The 25,721-nt window shown below is 43.0% G+C and overlaps 1 protein-coding gene across 10 annotated transcripts in view; it reads right to left on the minus strand.

Moving 5' to 3' along the window:
• The window catches only part of TBC1D5 (TBC1 domain family member 5), a 590,389-nt gene extending 565,490 nt beyond the window's left edge, over window positions 1-24,899 (minus strand). For 3 of the 10 annotated variants that reach the window (XM_055570013.1, XM_055570012.1, XM_055570015.1), the window contains exon 1: window positions 24,684-24,899. The gene's annotated coding sequence lies outside the window, so the exon portion shown is untranslated. The remainder of the gene's footprint in view (window positions 1-24,683) is intronic. The other 7 variants (XM_055570011.1, XM_055570014.1, XM_055570006.1 and 4 more) reach the window with 5 other exon arrangements.
• Between the last annotated feature and the right edge of the window lie 822 nt (window positions 24,900-25,721).

Raw genomic sequence — 25,721 nt, forward strand, 5'->3', positions numbered from 1 at the left:
TTTTCTTTAATCAGAGAACAATATTATGCAATTCTGTCTGACAATGTCATTACTTCACCTTTACTCTTAAAATGGATTTTCATTGGGTACAGAATACTAAGATGGCAATTTTTTCCCAGCACACTGAGATATCATCCCAGTATTTTCTGACGTCCATTTCAGCTCCTGAGCAGTCAAATGGCCACCGCTACTTTAAAGGTGATCTGTAATGCAGAGTTCCAAAGAACAGCAGGGAGATAAGAAAGCCTTCCTCAGTGATCAATGCAAAGAAACAGAGGAAAATAGTAGAATGGGAAAGACTAGCAATCTCTTCAAGAAAAACAGAAATACCAAGGGAATACTTCATGCAAAGATGGGCTCAATGAAGGAGAGAAATAGTATGGACCTAACAGAAGCAGGAGATATTAAGAAGAGATGGCAAGAACACAGAGAAAAACTATACAAAAAAGACCTTCATGACCCAGATAACCAGAATGGTGTGACCACTCACATAGAGCCAGACATTGTGGAATGTGAAGTCAAGGGGGCCTTAGGAAGCATCACTACGAATACAACTAGTGGAGGTGATGGAATTCCAGTTGAGCTATTTCAAATCCTGAAAGATGATGCTGTGAAAGTGTGGCACTCAATATGCCAACAATTTAGAAAACTCAGCAGGGGCCACAGGACTGGAAAAGGTCAGTTTTCATTCCAATCCCAAAGAAAGGCAATGCCAAAGAATGTTCAAACTACCGCACAATTGCACTCATCTCACACGCTAGTACTCAAAATTCTCCAAGCCAGGCTTCAGCAGTACATGAATCGTGAATTTCCAGATGATCAAGCTGGATTTAGAAAAGGCAGAGGAACCAGAGATCAAATTGCCAACATCCATTGGTTCAACGAAAAAGAAATAGTTCCAGAAAAACATCCACTTCTGCTTTATTGACTAGGCTAAAGCCTTTGACTGTCTGAATCACGACAAACTGTGGAAAATTCTTCAAGAGATGGGAATACCAGAGCACCTGATCTGCCTCCTAAGAAATCCATATGCAGGTCAGGAAGCAACAGTTAGAACTGGACATGGAACAACAGACTGGCTCCAAATTGGGAAAGGAATATGTCAAGGCTGTATATTGTCACCCTGCTTATTTAACTTAAATGCAGAGTACATCATGGGAAATGCCAGGCTGGATAAAGCACAAGGTGGAATCAAGATTGCCGGGAGAAATATCAATTACCTCAGATATGCAGATGACACGACCCTTATGGCATAAAGCAAAGAACTAAAGAGCCTCTTGATGAAAGTGAAAGAGGAGCGTGAAAAAGCTGGCTTAAAGTTCAGCATTCAGAAAACTAAGATCATGGCATCTGGTCCCATCACTTCATGGCAAATAGATGGGGTAACAATGGAAACAGTGACAGACTTTATTTTTACGGGCTCCAAAATCACTGCAGATCGCGACTGCAGCCATGAAATTAAAAGACGTTTGCTCCTTGGAAGAAAAGCTATGACCAACCTAGACAGCCTATTAAAAAGCAGAGACATTACTTTGCCAACAAAGGTCTGTCTAGTCAAAGCTATGGTTTTTCCAGTGGTCACATACAGATGTGAGCATTAGACCATAAAGAAAGGTGAGCACTGAAGAATTGATGCTTATGAACTGTGGAGTTGGAGAACAGTCTCGAGAGTCCCTTGGACTGCAAGGAGACCCACCCAGTCAATCCTAAAGGAAATCAGTCCTGAACATTTATTGGAAGGACTGATGCTGAAGCTCAAACTCCAATACTTTAGTCATCTGATGAGAAGAACCAACTCATTGGAAAAGACCCTGATGCTGGGAAAGATTGAAGGTAGGAAGAGAAAGGGACAACAGAGGATGAGATGGTTCGATGGCATCACCAACTCGATGGGCATGAGTTTGAGTAAACTCTGGGAGTTGGTGATAGACAAGGAGGCCTGGCGTGCTGCAGTCCATGGGGTCACAAAGAGTCGGACACAACTGAGCGACTGAACTGTCTTTTGTTCACTGCCATCTTTTAAGATGTTCTCTTCATTGCTGGTGCCTTCTATACCACTGATGTGTCTAGGTGTATATTTCCCATTAGCTATTCTGCTTTTATCTCTCTGAACTTACTCAATTTGTTGCCTGATGTTTTTCCTCAGTTCTGGAAAATCCTCAGGTATTATATTTTAAAGCACTCCCTCTTTTCGCAGCATTTCTCCCTTCTACAATTAGAAAACGAGTGAAATACTGTAAGACCTTCTCATTCTGTGTTCTATAAACCTTAATCCCTTTCTTTTTACCCACTTCCTTGTCCTTCTGTGCTACATTCTGAATTATTTCTTCTCTCCCACGTCCAGTTAATCAATTCTCTTTAGTTGCATTTAACCTACCATTAACCCATATTCACCAAGTTTTTCATTACAACTAGTAATTTTTTATTTCTAGAAATTTTGTTCAGGTCTTTTTCAAATTTTCCTTGCAGATTATTTTCCATATTTTTGTAAACATAATAAACAGCTATTTTATAATCACGGTCTCATAATCCCACCATCTGTGGTTTCTGAGGGCCTACTTCTGCCAGTTGTTTCTGCTCTTTCTCAGCCATGGTGCCTTGTTGCCCTGTGTACTTGGTTATATTTTATTGTGGGCTAAATCTTTGGAAAACTATGTGTGGGAATCCCTAGGACCTAAGATTCAAATGTATTCTACATGAGACGTCTTTTATTTGCTTCTCCCAAGCACCTAGAACCACTTTAGATTCACAACTTGAGGTGAGGTCTGTACCACAGGTGACACTGAATATGAGCTGCAAACCAAGAAGAGAGAAGACCTCTGGTTATAACTTCTTAGGAACAGGTGTTTTCCTCAGCTCCCAGGCAGCTATTCCTGTACCCTCCAATGAGCAAGAGCATGGGAAGGACTTCAATCTCAGTTCAACCATACTCTATAGACACGTTTTTGGAGTCAATTTTATAGGGAAAGAATTTCCATTAGATTAGTCTCCTCTCCTTCAGCCTAACTGGGTTATAACTTCTATACCCTGTGCCTTATAAGGGCTTCAAAGTAAAACTTCCCTAGAATAGTTTTAATATTCTGTTTTCATTTCTCTGAATTCCTACTTTCATGAAGATCTTGAGCTGGTAATTTCTTACTCTCATGTCAGCTTTTAAAAAGGAGGGGGAAATAAAAAAAAAAACTGTTTTCCAGCATTTCTAATTCTTTTCAAGGCATTGTTTGGTCCATATAACCTAGCTGAACATTATCTTGTTTTCTGTTTTAATAGGTTTCATATTTTTATATTTCAATCGCTACAAGCTTCATTTTGTGGGAAATTGTAACACTGAAGCCAAGGAACAACTTGTCTTTATTCACTGTGATTTTCTGGTACTATCGAGGACAGAATTTGACAAATTCTAAAACATATCAATTCCATTTTATTATAAGACAATTAAGAGATGGAGATGATTCTGAGATTAATTCCCCAGGCATCTTAATTGCTAAGGAATTTATTGGCCTACTGATTTTTCCCAACCACCAATATCTATCAGTTCAGTTCAGTCGCTCAGTCGTGTCCGACTCTTTGCAACCCCATGAATTGCAGCACGCCAGGCCTCCCCGTCCATCACCAACTCCCAGAGTTCACTCAAACTCAGGTCCATCGAGTTGGTGATGCCATCCAGCCATCTCATCCCCTGTCGTCCCCTTCTCCTCCTGCCCCCAATCCCTCCCAGCATCAGTCTTTTCCAATGAATCAACTCTTCACATGACGTGGCCAAAGTACTGGAGTTTCTGCTTTAGCATCATTCCTTCCAAAGAACACCCAGGACCAATCTCCTTTAGAATGGACTGGTTGGACTTCCTTGCAATCCAAGGGACTCTCAAGAGTCTTCTCCAACACCACAGTTCAAAAGCATCAATTCTTCAGCACTCAGCTTTCTTCACAGTCTAACTCTCACATCCATACATGACCACTGGAAAAGCCATAACCTTGACTACACGGACCTTTGTTGGCCAAGTAATGTCTCTGCTTTTTAATATGCTGTCTAGGTTAGTCATAACTTTCCTTCCAAGGAGTAAGCGACTTTTAATTCCATGGCTGCAATCATCATCTGCAGTGATTTTGGAGCCCAAAAGGATAAAGTCTGACACTGTTTCCCCATCTATTTGCCATGAAGTGATGGGACCAGATGCCATGATCTTAGTTTTCTGAATGTTAAGCCTTAAGCCAACTTTTTCACTCTCCTCTTTCACTCTCATCAAGAGGCTTTTTAGTTCCTCTTTACTTTCTGCCATAAGGGTGGTGTCATCTGCGTATCTGAGGTTATTGATATTTCTCCTGGCAATCTTGATTCCAGCTTGTGCTTCTTCCAGCCCAGCGTTTCTCATGATGTACTCTGCATAGAAGTTAAATAAGCAGGGTGACAATATACAGCCTTGACGTACTCCTTTTCCTATTTGGAACCAGTCTGTTGTTCCATGTCCAGTTCTAACTGTTGCTTCCTGACCTGCAATATGTATAATATACAAAAATTCTGCATTTGAAACTACTGGAAGATTGACCAAAGATGTAAAAAGATAACAAATAAGGAGAAGTGAGTTCAATCTTATTTCTGCCAAGAAACAAAATCGTAAAGAAAAAGACTAATATATGGAACTATACAAAAATGTAATAATTCTTCATAAAATTTTTTTAAATGATAAGCAAAATTGAAAGACAAAATTTATAATATTTCTATGTAATGGGTAGAATTAAAATCTATAGCACACAAAAAGCTCTTGAAAATCAGTAACAAACATCCCCCCCAAAATGGACAAAGAGTGTAAATAGGAATTAAAGGAATTATAATAAAAGGAACCTATCAACTTTTGCTAACAGGTTAGCCAAAAACAATGATTTACAATTCCTTCCGGTAGCAAGATAATGGGCAAATGTAATTTATACCCTGAACTAAAAATTGGGATACAAAGTAGTATTACCTATTAGGCAATTTGGCTATAGGTATCAAAATCTAAATTACACAAAGATACAACAATCTCACTTCTAAAATATAAGTAGAAATATATCAGTGTATGAATACTTCTGAAAAATTTTTAAAAACATTTTAAAATTTCATTTTATTTTTTAAATTGATATCATGGTTCTTTTTGGAAGGCTGAAAGTACAAATAAATTAACTCATCCAAAATCTTTTACAGTGTTTTTCTTTTTTAGGTCTATACAGTAGACCCCACTTCCCAAAAAGGGCAGTACCAAAGAATGTGCTAACCATAGGACGTGCTAGTAAGGGCGTATTTTAAATCTTGCATGCTAGGCTTCAGCATTACAGAGAACTTCCAGATGTCCAAGCAGGGTTTAGAAAAGGAAGAACTAGAGATCAAATTGCCAACATTCGCTGGATTATAGAGAAAGCAAGGGAATTTCAGAAAAACATCTATCTCTGTTTCATGGACTATGCTAAAGCCTTTGTGTGGATCATGAGAAACTGTGGAAAGCTCTTAAAGAGATGGGAACATCAGACCATCTTACCTGTCTCCTGAGAAACCTGTATGAGGTCAAGAAGCAACAGTCAGAACCCTGTAGGAGCAACTGATTGATTTAGGATCGAGAAAGGAGTACAACAGGGCTGTCTGCAGTCAGCCTGTTTATTTTACCTATACACTGAGCACATCAGGAGAAACGCCAGGATGGATGAGTTACAAGCTGGAGTCAAGACAGGTGGGAGAAATAGTAACAACCTCAGATATGCACATGATACCACTCTAATGGCAGAAAATGAAGAGAAACTAAAGAGCCTCTTGATGAGGACAAGGAGGACAGTGAAAGAGCTGGCTTAAGACTAAATACTTTAAAAAAAAAAAACTAAGATCATGGCATCCAGCCCCATTACTGCATGGAAAACAGAGGTGGGGGAAAGGTAGACACAGTGACAGCTTTCCTCTTCTTGGGCTCCGAAGTCACTGCAGACAGTGACTGCAGCCATGAATGAGAAGACGATTACTTCTCAGCAGGAAAGCAGTGACAAACCTAGACGGTGTGTTGAAAAACAGAGACATTACTCTGCCGACAAAGGTCCATATAGTCAAGGCCATGGGGTCTTCCCAGTGGTCACATACAGTTGTGAAAGCTGGACTATAAAGAAGGCAGAATGCCAAAGATTTGACACATTTGAACTGTGGTGCTGGAGAAGACTCCTGAAAGCCCTGTGGACAGCAAGGAGATCAAACCAGTCAATTGTAAGGGAGATCAACCCTGAATATTGACTAGAAGGACTGATGCTGAAGATGAAGCTCCAGTATTTTGGTCATTTGATGCGTACAGACGACTCACTGGAAAGGCCCCTGACGCTGGGAAAAATTGAGGGCAGAAGAAGAGGGCTTCAGAGGATGAGACGGCTGGAGAGCATCAATGATGCAATGAACATGAACTTGGGCAAACTCTGAGATGGTGAGGCCTGGCAGACTGCAGTCCATGGAGTCACAAAGAGTCAGACACGACTGGGCAGCTGAACAACAACAAAGTAGATTAACTAAACATGGTCATAAATTTTTTGTCACCTTCTCCACCAAGATATGGAATTTAATTTTCCCCCCATTGAATAAGGGCTATTGTCTATTTAACCAATAGAACACAGGAGAAGTAACACTCATCAATATTAAGCCTCATCTTTAAAAGCACTGGCTGCTTGCACTACCTTCCTTTTAGAATGCTTGTTCCTGGGACACTCACTCTCAGAGCGTAGCAGTCACACCAGGCCGCACACAGAGGCCTCACATCGGTGCTTGATCAACAGCCCTCCTTTAGCTCCCAAACAACAGCCATCGTCAACTGCCAGCCTTGTGAGTGAGCCAGCTTAGACGTGGAAACTATGACCTCCAATGAGCAAACACCAAGTAAAACAGAGATAAGCCTCCCCTACCAAGTGCTTTAGTAATTATAAAATCATGAGTAAATAAACGTTACTGTTGTCTTAAGCCAGTTAGGTTTGGAGTAGCTTATCATACAGCAGTAATAACTGCAACAGCCTCTTACTCACTGCTCTGTTTTCAGCACCTAGAACAGTACCTATTACAGGACATCTCCTGTTAATAGATACAGCACCAGGAGTAGGAGTAAAGATGATATGCATGGCCTTGGAGCTCACGGAGCACTCAAAGGGAGACACAGGCTATTAGGTAAAAAAACAATCCTAATACATAATAAATTTTATAGAAGAGTACAGGTTATTTGGCCAAACAGGAAGGGCACAACACAGACTTAGTGGTTTAAGGAAGCTTCCTTGGGTAGTGGCATTTAAGCTGAGACGTCACTGGAGTCCGTAAGATTGAGAGAGAATATTCCAAGCTTGAGGCAAGCAAAATCATAAACAGTTGCAAAAATGCAGTTTCAGCACTTGACAAAGAAATCAGAGTAGAGGGGAGCGGAAGGAGCAGACACAGACCGAGAAACAAGCGACGGAGAGCACAGCCTGCCCTCCGACCAGACAAGCAGGCTCTCTGCACGTCTCACCCATGGCGGGTGGAATCCGCAGACACCTCAGGCAGACTGCCAGTGACCTGTGCCTCTGTGAACATGCGTATCGGCTGGGGGTCCTGGAACCAATCCCGGATGGACACTGAGGGGACTGCATTAAAGGGTTGTGCGCTGTAGTGTAGGAGAATCAGATGAGATCCGGCCACATGGGACGCCAAAAGGAAAACTGCACAGAAACACAGGCAAAGATGATCTGAGATCAACAGACGGCACACCAGTGTAGCAGTACTGGGGACAGAGAGACGGTGCACTCAAGAGGCAGGATCCAGAGTCTGGTGCCTTTATGTGAGGACTGGGGAGGGGGGAATAAAGTATAACTGCCAGGTCTCTGGCTGATCAAAACTAAAGAGGCAGTGATGCCCTCCAGTGAGATAATAAACTTGGGAGGGGGAGGAGGTTTTCTACAAGAAGACGGTAAGTTCAGTTGCAGACATACTGAAAATGAGCTTTCCCGGGCCACACAAAACGGAGTTCTCCAGGAGGCAATCAGATCCCCAGGTCTAAAGCTCAGGGAAGAAATCAAGTTGGAGCTAAAGTAACAGACTCTGCAGAACAATAATCTCTCACTGCAGCCTCTGGAGTCCTCATCCCCCAGCCCAGCTACATCTCTACAATTCTCCCCCATTTGTCTCTACAAAGCATATCTCCTTCATTTCATTTGGGTTGAGGAAACCCAAGTTTAATCAAAGTCTTGCCACATCCTTTGCAAGGCAGGATGCATGACGGCCACAAGTTCAGGGCACTCTGCGGTAGTTCTCGTGACAACAGGCTGGAGCACTGCTCTGGACGTTCCCACGACGGCACATGTATCTGGGTCAAAGGAAAAAGGGGGCAGGGGAGCTACTGCATGAAGCAAGAAAACAAGGTGCATCCGGAGAGTAAAACAGGAAGCCAAAAAATCATCAAAAGGACAAAATCAAAAGCTCACGGAGTCAATCAGAACTGAGAAAGGGGGGGCAGAGGAGGAGGAGCTGGGGGCACGGCCTCATCCCGGGCTCTCCCACTCCACCTGCCTCTCCACCAACTCCGCCATCGCTGCCTCCTGGTCTGCTGATCACTTCCCAGTGGCCTCCACCACACTCGGTTTGGACAACCACAGGCCTTAGGTTGGACAACTTTAAGTAGACCACAGAAAGAGAGTGGCTTGAAAAGAAAACTCACCGTAAGGAGTAGAAAATTACACACCTGACCAGAAAAAAAGAAACTCATGATGCTTGATACTCAAGCCAACACAGTGATGCAGAGTTTGATTTCTCTACAAAAATGGTTTATCTATCTGGAAAAGCAGTGAATACGAAGAGTCAGAAAGTGACTGGTTACAAAATACATACACACAAAACATCAACAGCTATTCTATCTACCAACAATTGTCTGATTTGAAAGATACACACATGCACACACACCCACAGGAAAATTCTATGCACAACCACAAAAATAAAATACCTGTGTGACTGAATAGAAGACTAATGACAAAGTTTCTGATATCCACAGAGAAACAATCAGTTCAGTTCAGTCGCTCAGTCGTGTCCGACTCTTTGCGACCCCATGAATCGCAGCACACCAGGCCTCCCTGTACATCACCAACTCCCGGAGTTCACTCAAACTCATGTCCATCGAGTCAGTGATGCCATCCAGCCATTTCATCCTCTGTCATCCCCTACTCCTGCCCCTAATCCCTCTCAGCCAGAGTATTTTCCAATGAATCAACACTTCGCATGAGGTGGCCAAAGTACTGGAGTTTCAGCTTCAGCATCAGTCCTTCCAATGAACACCCAGGACTGAATTCCTTTAGAATGGACTGGTTGCAGTCCAAGGGACTCTCCAGAGTCTTCTCCAACACCACAATTCAAAAGCATCAATTCTTCGGCGCTCAGCTTTCTTTACAATCCAACACTCACATCCATACATGACCACTGGAAAAACCACAGCCTTCATTAGATGGACCTTTGTTGGCAAAGTAACATCTCTGCTTTTTAATATGCTGTCTAGGTTAGTCATAACTTTCCTTCCAAGGAGTAAGCGTCTTTTAATTCCATGGCTGCAATCACCATCTGCAGTGATTTTGGAGCCCAAAAAGATAAAAGTCTGACATTGTTTCCCCATCTATTTCCCATGAAGTGATGGGACAGGATGCCATGATCTTCGTTTTCTCAATGTTGAACTTGAAGCCAACTTTTTCACTCTCCTCTTTCATTTTCATCAAGAGGCTTTTTAGTTCCTCTTCACTTTCTGCCATAAGGGTGGTGTCATCTGCATTTCTGAGGTTATTGATATTTCTCCCAGCAATCTTGATTCCAGCTTGTGCTTCTTCCAGCTCAGTATTTCTCATGATATACTCTGCATACAAGTTTAATAAGCAGGGTGACAATATACAGCCTTGATGTACTCCTTTTCCTATTTGGAACCAGTCTGTTGTTCCATGTCCAGTTTTAACTGTTGCTTCCTGACCTGCATATAGGTTTCTCAAGAGGCAGGTCAGGTGGTCTGGTATTCCCACCTCTTTCAGAATTTTCCACAGTTTATTGTGATCCACACAGTCAAAGGGTTTGGTATAGTCAATCAAGCAGAATTAGATGTTTTTCTGGAACTCTCTTGCTTTTTCCATGATCCAGTGGATGCTGGCAATTTGATCTCTGGTTCCTCTGCCTTTTCTAAAACCAGCTTGAAAATCTGGAAGTTCACGATTCACGTATTGCTGAAGCCTGGCTTGGAGAATTTTAAGCATTACTTTATTAGTGTGTGAGATGATTGCAATTGTGCGGTAGTTTGAGCATTCTTTGGCATTGCCTTTCTTTGGGATTGGAATGAAAACTGACCTTTTCCAGTCCTGTGGCCACTGCTGAGTTTTCCAAATTTGCTGGCATATTGAGTGCAGCACTTTAACAGCATCATCTTTCATGGTCTGAAATAGCTCAACTAGAATTCCATCACCTTCACTAGCTTTGTTCGTAGTGATGCTTTCTAAGGCCCACTGGACTTCACATTTCAGGATGTCTGGCTCTAGGTGAGTGATCACACCATCGTGATTATCAGTTTTTCCTAAATAAACAAAAATGTGCAGGCACAGAAGGATATGAGCTACAATAATGTTCAGAGCCCAGGTGGCTCAGTGGTCAAGAATCCACCTGCCAATGAAGGAGTCATGGGTTCGATCCCTGGGTTGGGAAGGTCCCCTGGAGGAGGGAATGGTACCCACTCCAGTATTCTTGCCTGGAGAATCCCCATGGACAGAGGAGCATGGTGGGCTATAGTCCATGGGGTCACACAGTTGGATACAACTTAGTGACTGAGCCTGCGTAATTTCAGTGCATCACTTCTTGTCAGCAAGACTGAGAGGAAGCTAGGTGTCCAAGAATGGAGGACTACTTACAGTCCAGTCAAACAATGAAAGAGTATGAAGTGATCAAAAAGTACGTGGAAGAGTTACAGCACTAATATTAAAAGCCAAATGAAAAACAAATGCAAGCAACAGAATAGCAAGAACCATTTTTAGTTAAAGAAAATGGAATTATCTACATGTACGCATGTTTATCTGTGTATAACTACAATATACATACACACAACACACGGTAAAGAAATTAAAATAATCCTAAATTAGTTAAGAGAAATGAAGACAGCAGAAAGGAGACAATTCATCCCAAGCCTTCCTATACCATACTCACCAACCTATCAAAATGAGCATTCTTATCACAAGACTCTTGGACTTCATGAAGAAAAATAAGTCCAGGGCTTCCCTGGTGGCTCAGTGGTAAAGAATCCTCCTGGCAATGCAGGAGACACAGTGTTTGATCCCTGGGCCAGCAGATCCCACAGGTCACACAGCAACTAAGCCCTGTGCTACACCTATTGGGCCTGTCCTCCAGCCCCTGGGGATCAAAATGACAGAAGCCCACGGGCCCTTAGAGCCTGTACTCCACAACAAGAGAGCAGCGCCTACTCACCGCAGCTAGAGAAAAGCCTGCACAGCAGCAGTCTCATCAGAGCCAACCATAAACAAACAAAATGTTAAAAAAAGAAAAAGAAGTCTAATTTAATGAATACAGCAGACAAAACCCAACAGAGTGGTACCATCTTCCATCTCCTATCAAATCCACTTTCACTCCCAAATCCAACCAAGGGTCCAGGGCAATCTTTCCACTATCTCACCCCAAGACAGCAAGAGACGCAATGTCAGTAACTCCTCTTGGATTCCTGAAACTTCAAAGGCAGCATCCTGAGAACCTCTGAAGGGGCTGACTCGGTCCCCACTGGCTGTCAGCAAACAGAGTACGTGCCTCGGCAGCCAGAGCTCGTGAGCGCGCTCAGTCTTCACGCAGTGCCGAATCACCATCAATCCCATCAGAAGGCAGGTGTGCCTCCTCCTCCTCCGAGAAGTGGGAGCTTACTCCTCACTCCTCTAATTATTCTGAAGACCCACTATTTACAAGTGGAGACCTCATTACTTTTAGTTCAACCTTTTTATCTTAGGGGTAAAATGTTTAGTAACACTAAAACATCAAACATTTCCACTAATCAACATCTGTTACTTGGCTTTCTTAAACAGTACTTGGGCTACAAACCTGACTTAATTTCCAGCCTCTCTTGAAACACTATAACCCTAACCCTGAAGAGAACTTTAAGAATCATCCAACAGTCCAGGTGACTTTATTTTTAAGATTTTTTTTTTCCGTGTGGGCCATTTCTAACATCTTTATTGACTTTGTTACAATACTGCTTCTGTTTTGTGTTTTGGGTTTTTGGCCGCAAGGCATGTGGGATCTCAGCTCCCGAACCAGGGATCGAACCTGCACCCCTACATTAGAAAGCGAAGTCTTAACCACTGGACCACCAGGAAGGTCCCAGGGGATTATTTTTCATCACTCATTTTTATAAAATTTCCACAGTAAGCATCACTTTTTGTAACAAGGTGGGGGGGAACCTTTTTTCTATGGCCGTCTAGATTACCATACTGTGATTACTTGACCTGAGAGAATCACTCACCATAGCACTTTCTTTAGACAGATATACCACAACTAGTTTATCATAATTATCACAAACAACAAATCCAATCAATTTTTTAAAAGTAAATCATTCCTCTAAATATAGACTTTATGACCCATAAAAGGTCAAGATCACCATTCTTATCAACACAAATTTATGAGAATTTGCAATCATCTGTAATGACTATTTCCAATCATTTTGTTTCAAAAAATTAATCCAATAACTACCTTTTCCTAGGCAACTGAGTTTTTAAAAAAATAATAAATCTGCAATTACTAAATATTTTCATTGAGTCAACCACAGATACCACATGCAACAGAGAAAATGACTGAATGATACTATCTTTAGATGTTTTTCATTGAAACAGATTTAATGAACACCCACTGCATGCCAGACTCCATACTAGATACTCAAGATATGAAATCCTAACACACAGATCCTATATTTGTAATTTTGCTGGAAAAATTAATGTGTATGATTATGGACTAACTGTTCCTATCTAAAGGACGTTTCAAGACATACAGCATATGCAAAAAATTAACTATCTAAATTTTAAAAACTTACTTCTGATACACACATGCCACTATGGGTTTCAGATAAAGGACTGCAGATCAGGTTTGGAGGATGCAAAGAAAGATGGATTTTATCAAGAAACAAACAAGTCAACCAAGGAAGGTAAAGTTATATCAGAGAAGCCTTCAGAAAAAGGTTATCTGGTTCTGTGCTTCGTAACACTACACCTGAAAATTTTAAATTGACCCTTTCACACCACCACCAGAGACATCTTCATTATTTCTGCAGTGTTACTCCCTTGTTTTTAAAAATCTGAGCTGCCAAACCTTATTTATTCATAGTTAATTCACCAAGGGACAAAATCATTACTATATAAATTTTGTATTTTCATCCAGAAAGTACAAACTTTGTATTTTCTTGGCCCACACAACATTATACCAAATACATACACAATTTCCATTAAGTTCACTCAAGCAGTCAGTCTTGACTATGTGGATATGATCAACCACTGCAGATTAACCACAACAGAATATAAGTTCTAACATTCACATTATAGCATTAACCACGTGCCAGATACTATCTAAGCATTTCTATGTATATACAGTTGATCCTCCATATATTCTGGTTCTGCAACTGCAGATCCAATCAATCACAAATCAAAAATATTCGGGGGGGGGGGGGAGTCCAAAAAGTCCAAAAAAGCAAAACTTGACTTTGCTGGATTCTGACAACCAGCTACATAGTACTTACATTGTATTAGGTATTATAAGTAATCTGGAGATGATTTAAAGTATCTGGGAAGATGTGTATATATTATATGCAAATATTATGCATTTTATATAAGCAACTTGAGCATTCACAGAGTTTGGTATCCAGAGAGGTCCCAGAACCAATCCCCTGCCAATGGTATACAATATTTACATATGTAAGAACAGCATAGGTATAACCCATATATACTGCATAATTTATGTGTATATACACACACACATAAACACACATATACTCATTTATTCCTCAAAGCAACTTTGTAAGGTAGCTTCTATCACTACCCTCACTTCAAAGATAAGAAAAGTGAGGCTCTGTCCAGCCAAGTTAACTGGCCAGCAGGGCCAGCCATGAGAGGTACCGTTATAAAAAACAAGCGTAGGAAAAACATGCACGATACAAAACTCACTATTATCCCAGTTAAAGAAAATTAATGCCATTGGAATTAGCCACAGACCCTCTCCCCACACTCTGCCTCCCCAATTACTTTTTCCTCCCACAATTGGGCCCATTTAGAGCCTCTCAGTTCTCAAACTCTAGGACACACACTGCCCAGCACTGCCACTTGAATGGCCTCTCCACGTGAAGAGTCCCAGACTGGGTGGACAGGCACCACTCCCCAGACCAGTGATGACATGGGGCAGTTTTCCGTGGTCTGAGACAGGAGGGGATGAGGGACAGATGATATGCATTTCTTTACAAAACACAAACTACTCAACCTGAAATATCATTCATTATTCTGGGGTTGTCCTTACCTTCTCAGTGTTAAACATGGTAATGATGATCAAAGCTTATTTTCTAACTGTCCTTACTGGCCAAATAAGAAGTTTGTAACCCAGTCAATCCTTCAATATTAGAATAATAAATCTACCACGTATACATGGAGGTTGGGGAGAGGAGACAGGCATGGGCAGAAAATGAAGGATTCAAAACTTGCAGGTTCAAAAGGAAAGAGATACCACTTTCACTTTTAACAATGACACACACTTAAGAGACTAGTATGGCAAACAAGCACAAACAAACCATTGCGAATTTCAATCTTATAAAGAAAAAATTATAAGTATTGAGGCAGTTAATTTTGAAGTGGGTGAATAAAAAAAAAAAGTGACAAATTTGAGTTTTAAAATGAAAGTCATCCTCATAGTTTTCAACAGTACAATAAGTTACCTACAAACAAAAATCAAAGTCAACCTCTTACTACTAGGAAAAGGGGATTTAAAAGAGTATCGTTGATTTATTTTTTTCTAAAATACAGCAAAGAAAAGACTGTTAAAAGCATGGACTCTAGAGTTGGTCAGAATCCCAGCTGTGTGTTAGCATATGACTTTTGCTCTCTCTCTGCTTCAATTTCCTTCAAGGTTCTTGTGAGCATCAAACAAATTAAGATATATGAAGTGCTCAGGACAGTACCTGGTACTTAAGAGTACTCTCACACCAACCCACCCACAGGTGGGCCAGCGCTAACCCCAAACTCCGGACTCACCCACCACTGGGGGGCTCAAGGACATCTTAGGCCCCAGCCCCACCCGCCAGCAGGCCAACAGCAGTTTCAGAACGACCCAGACTCCACAGCGAGCTGTGTCAGGAACTGCTCCCACCCTTACCAGTGGGCACACACCAGTTCTCACACCCAAAGCCCTTCGACCGGAGAACGCAGAACCTGGCTCCACCCACCAGTAGCACAGGACTGGTCCCAGGAGCCCCTGAGGGCCCCAACGCCACCATCAGCAGGTTGACCCAAGCTCCAAGACACCCTGGACCCCTCAGCCAGTCACCCTGCGATACAGCACCTCTGGAACACCTCAGACCTCAAAGCTAGCCATGTCAGGAGCCAGCCCTGCCCACCAGCAGACTCCGGTGCTAGGACCCCTGGCCCCACACCCACCAGGCACCCAGCTCCACCCACCAGTCAATCAGCACTAGCTGCAGGACCTCCAGGAACCCACAGCCAGGTGTCTCATGACACAGCCCCACCAACCGGGCCAGGGGCCAGTTGTGCCTACCAGACCACCAAAAGCAGTCTGCTCAACACCAAAGAAGGATGCACACAGCCCACAGAGGTGACGCCTAGAGCATACAGCTCGGGTGACCAGAGGGAGTGCAGGGCTGGGACACATGATGTCTCCTACAAAAGGGCTCTTCTCCAAGATCGGAACTGTACCCAACTTATCAGATACATAACAGCAGCAAACTGGGCAAAATAAGGTGACGGCAGAATATGTTCCAAATAAAGGAACAAAATAAACCCCAGAAGAACTAAGTGAGGATAAGCAACCTACCCAAAAAAGAGTTAAGTAATGATCTTCCCCACCCAGGGATGGAACCCAGGTCTCCCACATTGCAGGCAGACACTTAACCGTCTGAGCCACCAGAGAAGCAATGATTATAGAGATGATCAAATAACTCAGGAGACCACTAAATACACAGAATAAAAAGTCAGAATTTTTTAACAGAGTTGGAAAATATAAAGGAGAACCAGAAATGAAAAATACAATAACTGAAATGAAAAATACAGGAGGAGGAATAAACAGTACAATAAATGATACAGAGGAACAGATCAGTGAGCTGGAAGTCCAAGTAGTAGAAATCACCATCAGGAAAGTTTAAGAGACTGCTAGAACAACATCACAGAGAAGGCAATGGCACCCCACTCCAGTACTCTTGCTTGGAAAATCCCATGGACGGAGGAGCCTGGTAGGCTGCAGTCCATGGGGTCGCTAAGAGTCGGACACGACTGAGCGACTTCACTTTCACTTTCATGCATTGGAGAAGGAAATGGCAACCCACTCCAGTGTTCTTGCCTGGAAAATCCCAGGGACGGGGGAGCCTGGTGGGCTGCTGTCTATGGGATCGCACAGAGTTGTACACGACTGAAGCAACTGAGCAGCAGAACAACATCAAGGGTATCAACATTCATATTAAACTGGTCCCAGATGGAGAAGAGAGGAGGAAAATAAAATGTTTGAAAATATAATAGCTAAAAGCTTTCCTAACCTGGGAAAGGAAAGAGACATCAAACTTAAGGAAGCATTGGGAATCCTAAACAGGATCAAGGCAAAGGGGATCATACGAAGAAACACTGTATCTAAAATGCCAAAAACTAATAATTAAGAGAAAATATTAAAAGCAGTGAGGAAAAAGCAACAAGTTATATGAGAAAAGTCTGATAAGGCTCTAAGTTGACTTTTCAGCAGAAACTCTAAAGGCTAGAAAGAAGTGGAACAATATATTTAAAAGGAGAATCAATACTCTAACCTGGCAAAGCTTTCATTCAGATACGATGGAGATACCAAAAGTTTTGCAGGCAAGCAGAAGCTAAGAGTTCAGCACCACTAAACAGCTTCAGGAGAAAAGTTACAAGGACTCAACTAAGGAAAAAAAAAAAAAAAAAAAAGGTTACAAACTAACACATGAAAGAAATTACAAAAGGAAAAGTTGTTGGTACAGGCAAATAAACAGTAAAGACAGCAAACCAACCACTTATGAAGCTAGTAGGAAGGTAAAAGGACAGAAATTGTTAAAATCAACCACAATAGTTAAGGGATACACAAAACAGAAGGATGTAAAACATGATGTCAACGTCACGAACAGTAAGCTGGAGGGAGAGGGTTAAAAATACTGGGTTGTTAAAATGCATTAGAACCTAAAAGATCATCAATTTAAAATAATCATATATATATATGATAAAAATGTGTATACATATACAGATACAAACACACAAACCTTACATTACTCATAAACCAAAAGTCTATTCTATATACACAGGCAAAGACTCACAAAAGTAACACTAGAGATAGTCATCAAATAAAAAGGAGAAAAAAAGAAACAAAAAACGTATTAAAAAAAAACAGAAAACTACAAAATGGCAATAAGTACACAACTATAAATAATAACTTTAAATGTGAATGGACTACATGCTCCAATCAAAAGACAAGGAGTGGCTGAACAGACACAAAATAGGGCCCACGTACCTGCTGCCTACAGAGACTCATTTCAGGTGTAAAGACACACATAGGCTGCAAGTTAAGAGGATGGAAAAAGGTACTCCATGCAGATGGAGATCAGAAATAAAAAAGTTACAACCAACACCAGAAAAAGAATCATAAAGGATTACACCAATTAATGGACAACTGAAAAGAAATGGACAAGTTCTTAGAAAGGTACACTTCCCAAACAAAACAATAAGAAATAAAAAATATAAACAGACAAATTAGCACTAATGAAGTTGAATCAGTAACTTTAAAACTCCTGACAATAAAAGTTCAGGATCAGAGAGCTAATCCTTCCAAAAACTTCAAGAGTTATCATCTATCTTTCACAAGCTATTCCAGAAAGAATTGCAGAGAGAAACATTTCTGAACCCATTCCATACAGCCAACGTTACCCTGATACCAAGGCCAGAAAAAGATAACAGTTCAATTCAGTCACTTAGTCCTGTCTGACTCTTTGCGACCCCATGGACTGCAGCACGCCAGCCCTGTGTCCATCACCAACTCCTGGAGTTTACCTAAACTGATGTCCATTGAGAGGGTGATGTCATCCAACCATCTCATCCTCTGTCATCCCCTTCTCCTCCTGCCTTCCATCTTTCCCAGCATGAGTCGGCTTCTTTTTTCCCAATGAGTCAGCTCTTTGCATCAGGTGGCCAAAGTTTTGGAGCTTCGGCTTCAGCATCAGTCCTTCCAATGAATATTCTGAATTGATTTCCTTTAGGATTGACCGGTTTGATCTTCCTGCAGTCCAAGGGACTCTCAAGAGTCTTCTCCAGCACCACAGTTTAAAAGCATCAATTCTTTGGCGTTCAGCTTTATGGTCCAACTCTCAAATCCATACATGACTACTGGAAAAACCATAGCTTTGACTAGACGGACCTTTGTTGATAAAATAATGTCTCTGCTTTTTAATATGCTGTCTAGGTTGGTCATACCTTTTCTTCCAAAGAGCAAGCGTCTTTAAATTTTGTGGCTGTGGTCACCATATACAGTGATTTTGGAGCCCAAGAAAATAATTGTCACTTTTTCCACTGTTAGCACCATCTATTTGCCATGAAGTGATGGGACCAGATGCCATGATCTTAGTTTTTTGAATGCTGAGTTTTAAGCCAGCTTTCTCACTCTCATCTTTCATTTTCATTGAGAGTTTTTAGTTCCTCTTCACTTTCTGCCATAAGGCTGGTGTCATCTGCATATCTAACGTTATTGATATTTCTCTAGGCAATCTTGATTCCAGCTTGTGCTTCATCCAGCAGAACATTTCACATGATGTACTCAATGGCACCCCACTCCAGTACTCTTGCCTGGAGAGTCCCATGGATGGAGGAGCCTGGTAGGCTGCTGTCTATGGGGTCACACAGAGTCGGACACGACTGAAGTGACTTAGCAGCAGCAGCACCCTCATGTAAGTTAAAAAAACAAAGTGACAATATACAGCCCTGACATACTTGCCCATTTTGGAACCATTCATTTGTTCATGTCCAGTTCTAACTGTTGATTCTTGACCTGCATACAGGTTTCTCAGGAGACAGGTCAGGTGGTCTGGTATTCTCATCTCTTGAAGAATTTTCCAGTTTGTTGTGAGCCACACAGTCAAAGGCTGCAGCATAATCAATGAAGCAGATGTCTTTCTGGAACTCTCTTGCTTTTTCTCTGATTCATCAGATATTGGCAATTTGGTCTCAGGTTCCTCTGGCCTTTTCTAAATCTAGCTTGAACATCTGGAAATTCATGGTTCACGTAATGTTGAAACCTGAACTGGAGAATTCTGAGCATTACTTTGCTAACGTGTGAGAAGAGTCCAATCGTGCAGTAATTTGAACATTCTTTGGCATTGCCTTTCTTTAGGATTGGAATGAAAACTGACCTTTTCTAGTCCTGTGGCCACTGCTGAGTTTTCCAAATTTTCTGGCATATTGAGTACAGCACTTGAACAGCACCATCTTCTAGGATTTGAAATAGCTTAACTGGAATTCCATCACCTCCACTAGCTTTGTTCGAAGTGATGCTTCGTAAGGTCCCCTTGACTTTGCATGCCAGCATGTCTGGCTCTAGGTGAGTGATCATACCATTGTGGTTATGTGTGTCATTAACATCTTTTTTGTTAAGTTCTTCTGTGTATTCCTGCCATCTCTTCTTAATATCTGGGCTTTTTTGGGTCCATACCATTTCTGTTCTTTAACGTGTCCATCTTTGCATAAAATGCTCCCTTGGTATCTCCAATTTTCTTGAAGAGAACTTTAGTCTTTCCTGCTCTATTGTTTTCCTCTATTTCTTTGCACTGATCACTGAGGAAGCTTTCTCTCTCCTTGCTATTCTTTGGAACTCACTCAGATGGATACATGTTTCCTATTCTCCTTTGCCTTTCACGTCTCTTCTTTTCTCAGTATTTGTAAGGCCTCCTCAGACAACCATCTTGCCTTTTTGCATTTCTTCTTCTTGGGGATGGTTTTGGTCACCTTCTCCTGAACAGTGTTATGAACCTCCATCCCTCAGACCCTCTTCAGACCCTCTATCAGAACTAATTCATGGGATCTATTTGTCACTTTCACTGTATAATCGTAAAGGATATGCTTTAGGTCATACCTGAATGGTCTAGTGATTTTCCCTACTTTCTTCAATTTAAGTCTGAATTTTGCAATAAGGAGTTTATGATCTGAGCCACAGTTAGCTCCTGGTCTTGTTTTTGCTGATGGTGTAGAGCTTCTCCATCTTTGGCTGCAAAGAATATAATCAATGTGATTTTGGTGTTGACCATCTGGTGATGTCCCTGTGTAGAGCCCTCTCCTGTGCTGTGGGAAGAGGGTGCGTACCATGACCAGCGCCTCACTGCCTGGCCAGCAGCACCACCTCTCCAGTCCGTGGGCGCCGGACCAGGTCCTCCACGCAGTTCCCCGGCATAGACGTTCTTATCACCACCACACTGCGCCCCTGTGGAGACGGTCCTCATGAACCATGAGGTGACCACCGTCAAGCACCTGCTGGCCGAGGGAAGTGGCGCAGCAGCCGGAGCCTGTCTGCCTCACCCCTGGCCAGCGTGCGCCAGAGGAGCCGCAAAGTGCTGAACAGGGGGTGGTAATTTCTGTGGCTCTAGGCCAGGTGTTATCCCTCCTTATCTGTGGGATTAGCTTGACCAGCAAGTATCTGTCAGAAGAGTTCCATGCCAGTACACCAGTCTTCCAGAGTTTCCTCTATTACATCCTTCTCTTCTTGGTCTATACCACCACTCTAGCTGTCAGACAAGTCAGAGCTACCAAGACGGTGGAAGGGGCGTGGGCACATCTTCTCCTGTGAGAATTCCAAAATTGTAACTGACCACTGAACAACCATCAACAAGAGAATGTTGGATCCCACCAAAAAAAGATACCCCATGTCCAAGGACAAAGGAGAAGCCCCAACAAGATGGTAGGAGGGGCAAAATCACATTTACTAATAAAATGAAAATGCTGCCTAATGAATAGGAGATATTTCTAAATCATATATCTGATACAGGATGTAATACCCAAAACTTAAAAAGAGCCCATACAATTCAGTATCTAAAAGCAAACAACCTGATCGAAACATGTACACAGGATCTCAACAGATATTTTTTCCAAAGATGATACAGCCAACAGGGAAGTGAAAACCTGTTCAACATCACTAAACATTAAAGAAACGCAAATCGGAACTGCACTGCAATATCACCTCACATCTGTCAGAACGGCTATGATCAAAAAGACAACAAATAACAAGTGTCAGTGAGGGTGTGGGGAAAAAGGAACCCTTGAGGAATCCAAAAAATTAAAGGTACCAAAGATCCAGCAAGTCCACTCCAGGATATTTATCTGAAGAAAACAAAAACACTAATGGAATATTACTGAGCCATGAAAAGGAATCTTACCATTCAAAATAACCTGAAAAGTATTATACTAAGTGAAATAAGTCAGAGAGAGAAAGACAAATACTGCATGATTTCACTTATAATGTGAAATCCAAAAACAAAACAAATAAGCAAACCTAACAAAATCAAATGAGCAAACATTTGATTTTTAACAAAATCAAAACAGAGGTATATACATACAGAAAACAAATAGGTGGTTGCAAGGGAGATGGGAAGAGGAATGAAACAGGGAGAGAGATTAAGAGTTTCCAGCTGCAAAATCATTTAAATGAACACTGTGAGCAATGTAATTAATAACTATGTAATATCTTTGTAGGGTGACATATTGCAACTAGATGTTGTATAATAGGTAATAACAGGGTTGTGGGTCAATTATACTTCAAAAATAAATTTACAGAAAAAGAGATCAAGCTTTGTGGTTAACAGAGCCAGGAGGGATGGGGGAATTGGATGAAGACAGACAAAGGTACAAACATCCAGTTATAAGATAAATAAGTACTAGGGCTATAACGTACAACATGATAAATATAGTTAACACTGTTTTACGTTATACAGGAAAGCTGTTGAGAATAAATCCTAAGAGGTCTCATCACAAGGAAAAATTTTTTTTTCTATTTCTTTAATATCTATATGAGATGATGTATGTTCACTAAACTTATTGTAATCATCACTTCATGATGTAAGTCAAATCATTATGCACTACACCTTAAATTTATATAATGTGTTAGTCACTCAGTCATGTCTGACTCTTTGTAACACCATGGCCTGTAACCCACCAGGCTTCTCTGTCCATGGGATTCTCCAGGAAGGAAGAATGCCATGCCCTCCTCCAGGGGATCTTCCCAACCCAGGGATGGAACCAATGTGGATGCCTCCCACATTGCAGGCATATTCTTTACCGAGCTGTTTATCAATTATGTCAATAAAACTGGAAGGAAAAAAAGTACTGTCATAATATTTAGCAAGAAAAGAAACAACGGTAAAGTAAGGATGAGAATGAAAACTGTAAAAATTACAGTGCTAAAAATAGTTGATGTTATACTTCCATAAACTTTCTAAACTTAAGAACCATTTTTATGTACATGAACTATATGAAGTTACCTGTGACAACTATGACTTTTCAATTACTTTTTTTTTTAACGTAAACTTTTCAATTTCATTTTTTAATATTTAGGGAAAATCAAGAGGTGGAGACTCCAAATTTTTCACAAGTTTGCTTCCAAGGCTCAGGCATGTGCTACTCAGCTAAGGTTGCATTTGAATAAGTGACAGAAGGAGCACACACTCAATTAGTTCACCAATAAAAGAAACTTTCATCCCAAAGAGTATGAAGCAGTGTTTTATGTTGATTAAAAATCCAACCACCCACTGCTGAGCAAGTGGACTTCTTCAGGGAGAAGTACACAAAGCTTCCAGGGAGTATGCACAGGCCCGGTGATGCAGGCAGCACAGAGGGTACCTGCGCTCTTCCTAGTTGAGGGAGTTCTCCCAGTTCTGCTATCCCCTCCCCTGGGACCTGGACGTGGCTTCTTCTGCAAAGGGATTTCCCAAAGCAAGCTCTCTCGGTTCATCCTACCATTTGTCTGTTACCTCAAGCCACCTCTACACCAAAAGTGAATTATTAAAAGGCACTTATTCGTTGATATATTTCATTTCTTAGCAAACAAGTAATATACATCCTTGCTACTCAAGAATGGTTCCTCCTCCAGCTGCAAGTAGTTTATAAGAAACACAAAATATCAAGCTGCAACACAGATCTACTGAATCAGAATTTGCATTTTCAAACAGGAGCCTCAAGGGATTCCCAGGCACATTAAAGTTTGAGAAGAACTGCTCTACAGGACTCTATAGCAAACAGCTGTAGAAAAATGCTCCAGTTTACAACTGAATTTAGAGATAAAATATGGAAACCAGGAAGACATGGAATCAGAAAAGTTCCTTAAGACAATTAATACATAAATTAAATTCTTTATCACTGTATCAAAGCTGCTCAAAAGTTTACTCTCAACAATGCCTACAGTTAATGCTAAGTCAGAATCTGTACAAACAGCGGCATGTTCATATTATTATATATAGTGACTACATGATAATATATTGGGGCTGTATACTGTGGGACAAAGAATAAAAAAGAATGACTAGGTCTAGAAATACAACCACCGTCCGGCCCAAAGTTGTGCAATCCGCATTCTAAAATTTCGGTACTTAGAATGTGGAGTTGGCTAGTTAAACTTTCCAGAAAATTATTCCCCCCCAAAAATCTAAAAGATGTGAACTTTCAACATATATCCTATAATCGAAACTATTTAATAGCTAGTACTGAACAAATTTTAGGTCACCTGTAGAACCAAGAAATTGTTGTAGAGGTTTGAGCTCCTTTCTCCAGGAAAAAGGAGGGGGGTGGGATGGGGTGTTACCAAAAAAAAAAAAATCAGTGTTCACCCTCTGCAGTTTTTCTCACATCCTGAGAGGCCTCACCTTGCATGTTCCTACAGGTGAAGGAAACAAGTCGTACTCAAACAAGCTCACGTTTCCCTCCTGGGGAGGGGGGGGGGGGTGTTCCCTCTCTTCTAGAGAATGCATTTTACAAGGTTTGGGGGCTCCGAGCCCGTCTGGCTTCCGGCCCGCGAAGGCACCGAAAGGTACCCGGAAATCGACCAAGGAGGAAGCGGAGCCCGGCTCGGCCGCGGCGCTCAGCCTGTTCTCACCCGAGACCCCACCGGGCGGGGAGGCGGGCGGCAAGCCGGGGGGCAGCGCCTCAGCCCCGCCGCCCCGGGGCGAGGGAGCCCAGTCTCCCGCCCCCCGCCCGGGACGCGCAACGCGGGGGGCGCTGCGAGCCCCCGTCGCGGCGGCGACACCTCAGGCCCGCCCGGGGGAAAGCGGTGGCGGCGCCGCGAGGTGGGGCGGGACGCGTCCGGAGACGCTGAGGGGAGGCCGGGGGGAACGACTGCCCGCGGGGGCTGCACTGGAGGAGGGCGGAGGCGCTCGGGGCGCCCGAGCTGCTTTACGGCCGTCAGCGCCGTAGTCCTTTGGCGTTACCTGTGGCGCGGGAGGGCTCCCCGGCTCCTACGCCCTGAGTCCTCCTCCCCTCTCTCTCTCTCTCTCTCCCTCAGCCTGTGCCGGGAGCTCGCAGGGCCGGCCGCGCCTGACCCGACCAGAGAGGGAACAGGGCGGGGGGGGAGGGGGGCGGCGGCGGGGGCCGGCGGCCACGTGACCACGCCCGCGCCGTAACGGCGGCCGCCCCCCGCCGCGCGCCCTGGGCGCGCTCCACCTCTAAGCACCCCGCGGCGCGGGCGCCCGCGCTCTAGTGCGCATGCGCCCGCCGGGCCCGCGCAGTGCGCGCGCGCGACACGCTGGGGGCCTGTGGGGCCCGCGAGGCGCGAGGCTGAGAGGGATCCGCGGGCCGGGCGGTCCGCCGCGGCAGCCGGCGCGCATGCGCGGGAGGTCTCGTTTCGTTTGTTTCTCCCCTTTCCCTTCCTTCCCTTTACCGTCTTTACCTTCCACGTCTCCGGCCCAGCTCTCCTGGCGCGCAGCTGGAGGCTGAGAATCCGCCCCCGGGATGTCAGACCCTCATGCTCACCACCACCTTCCCAGGGTGAGGCCGTCTGAAAGCCTGGCCCTCCTGCCTGAGAATTTGCATTTCCTGTGGCCTGTGACAGGACCTTGTTGTAGCTGAGTGGACTCCTATTCATGCTTCAATACCCAGCCACTCTGTCACTTCCTCTCTGAGATGTACCCTACTCTGCTTTGGGAGTCATTAGTAGTTTGTGCGGAGAAGGCAATGGCACCCCACTCCAGCACTCTTGCCTGGAAAATCCCATGGGCGGAGGAGCCTGGTGGGCTGCAGTCCAGGGGGTCGCGAAGAGTCGGACACGACTGAGCGACTTCACTTTCACTTTTCACTTTCCTGCATTGGAGAAGGAAATGGCAGCCCACTCCAGTGTTCTTGCCTGGAGAATCCCAGGGACGGCGGGGCCTGGTGGGCTGCCGTCTATGGGGTCGCACAGAGTCGGACACGACTGAGGGGACTTAGCAGCAGCAGCAGTAGTTTGTACATACCTACTTTAGTATAGGGCT

Source organism: Bubalus kerabau, chromosome 2, assembly GCF_029407905.1.
Source record: "Bubalus kerabau isolate K-KA32 ecotype Philippines breed swamp buffalo chromosome 2, PCC_UOA_SB_1v2, whole genome shotgun sequence".
NCBI classification, from domain to species: domain Eukaryota; kingdom Metazoa; phylum Chordata; class Mammalia; order Artiodactyla; family Bovidae; genus Bubalus; species Bubalus kerabau.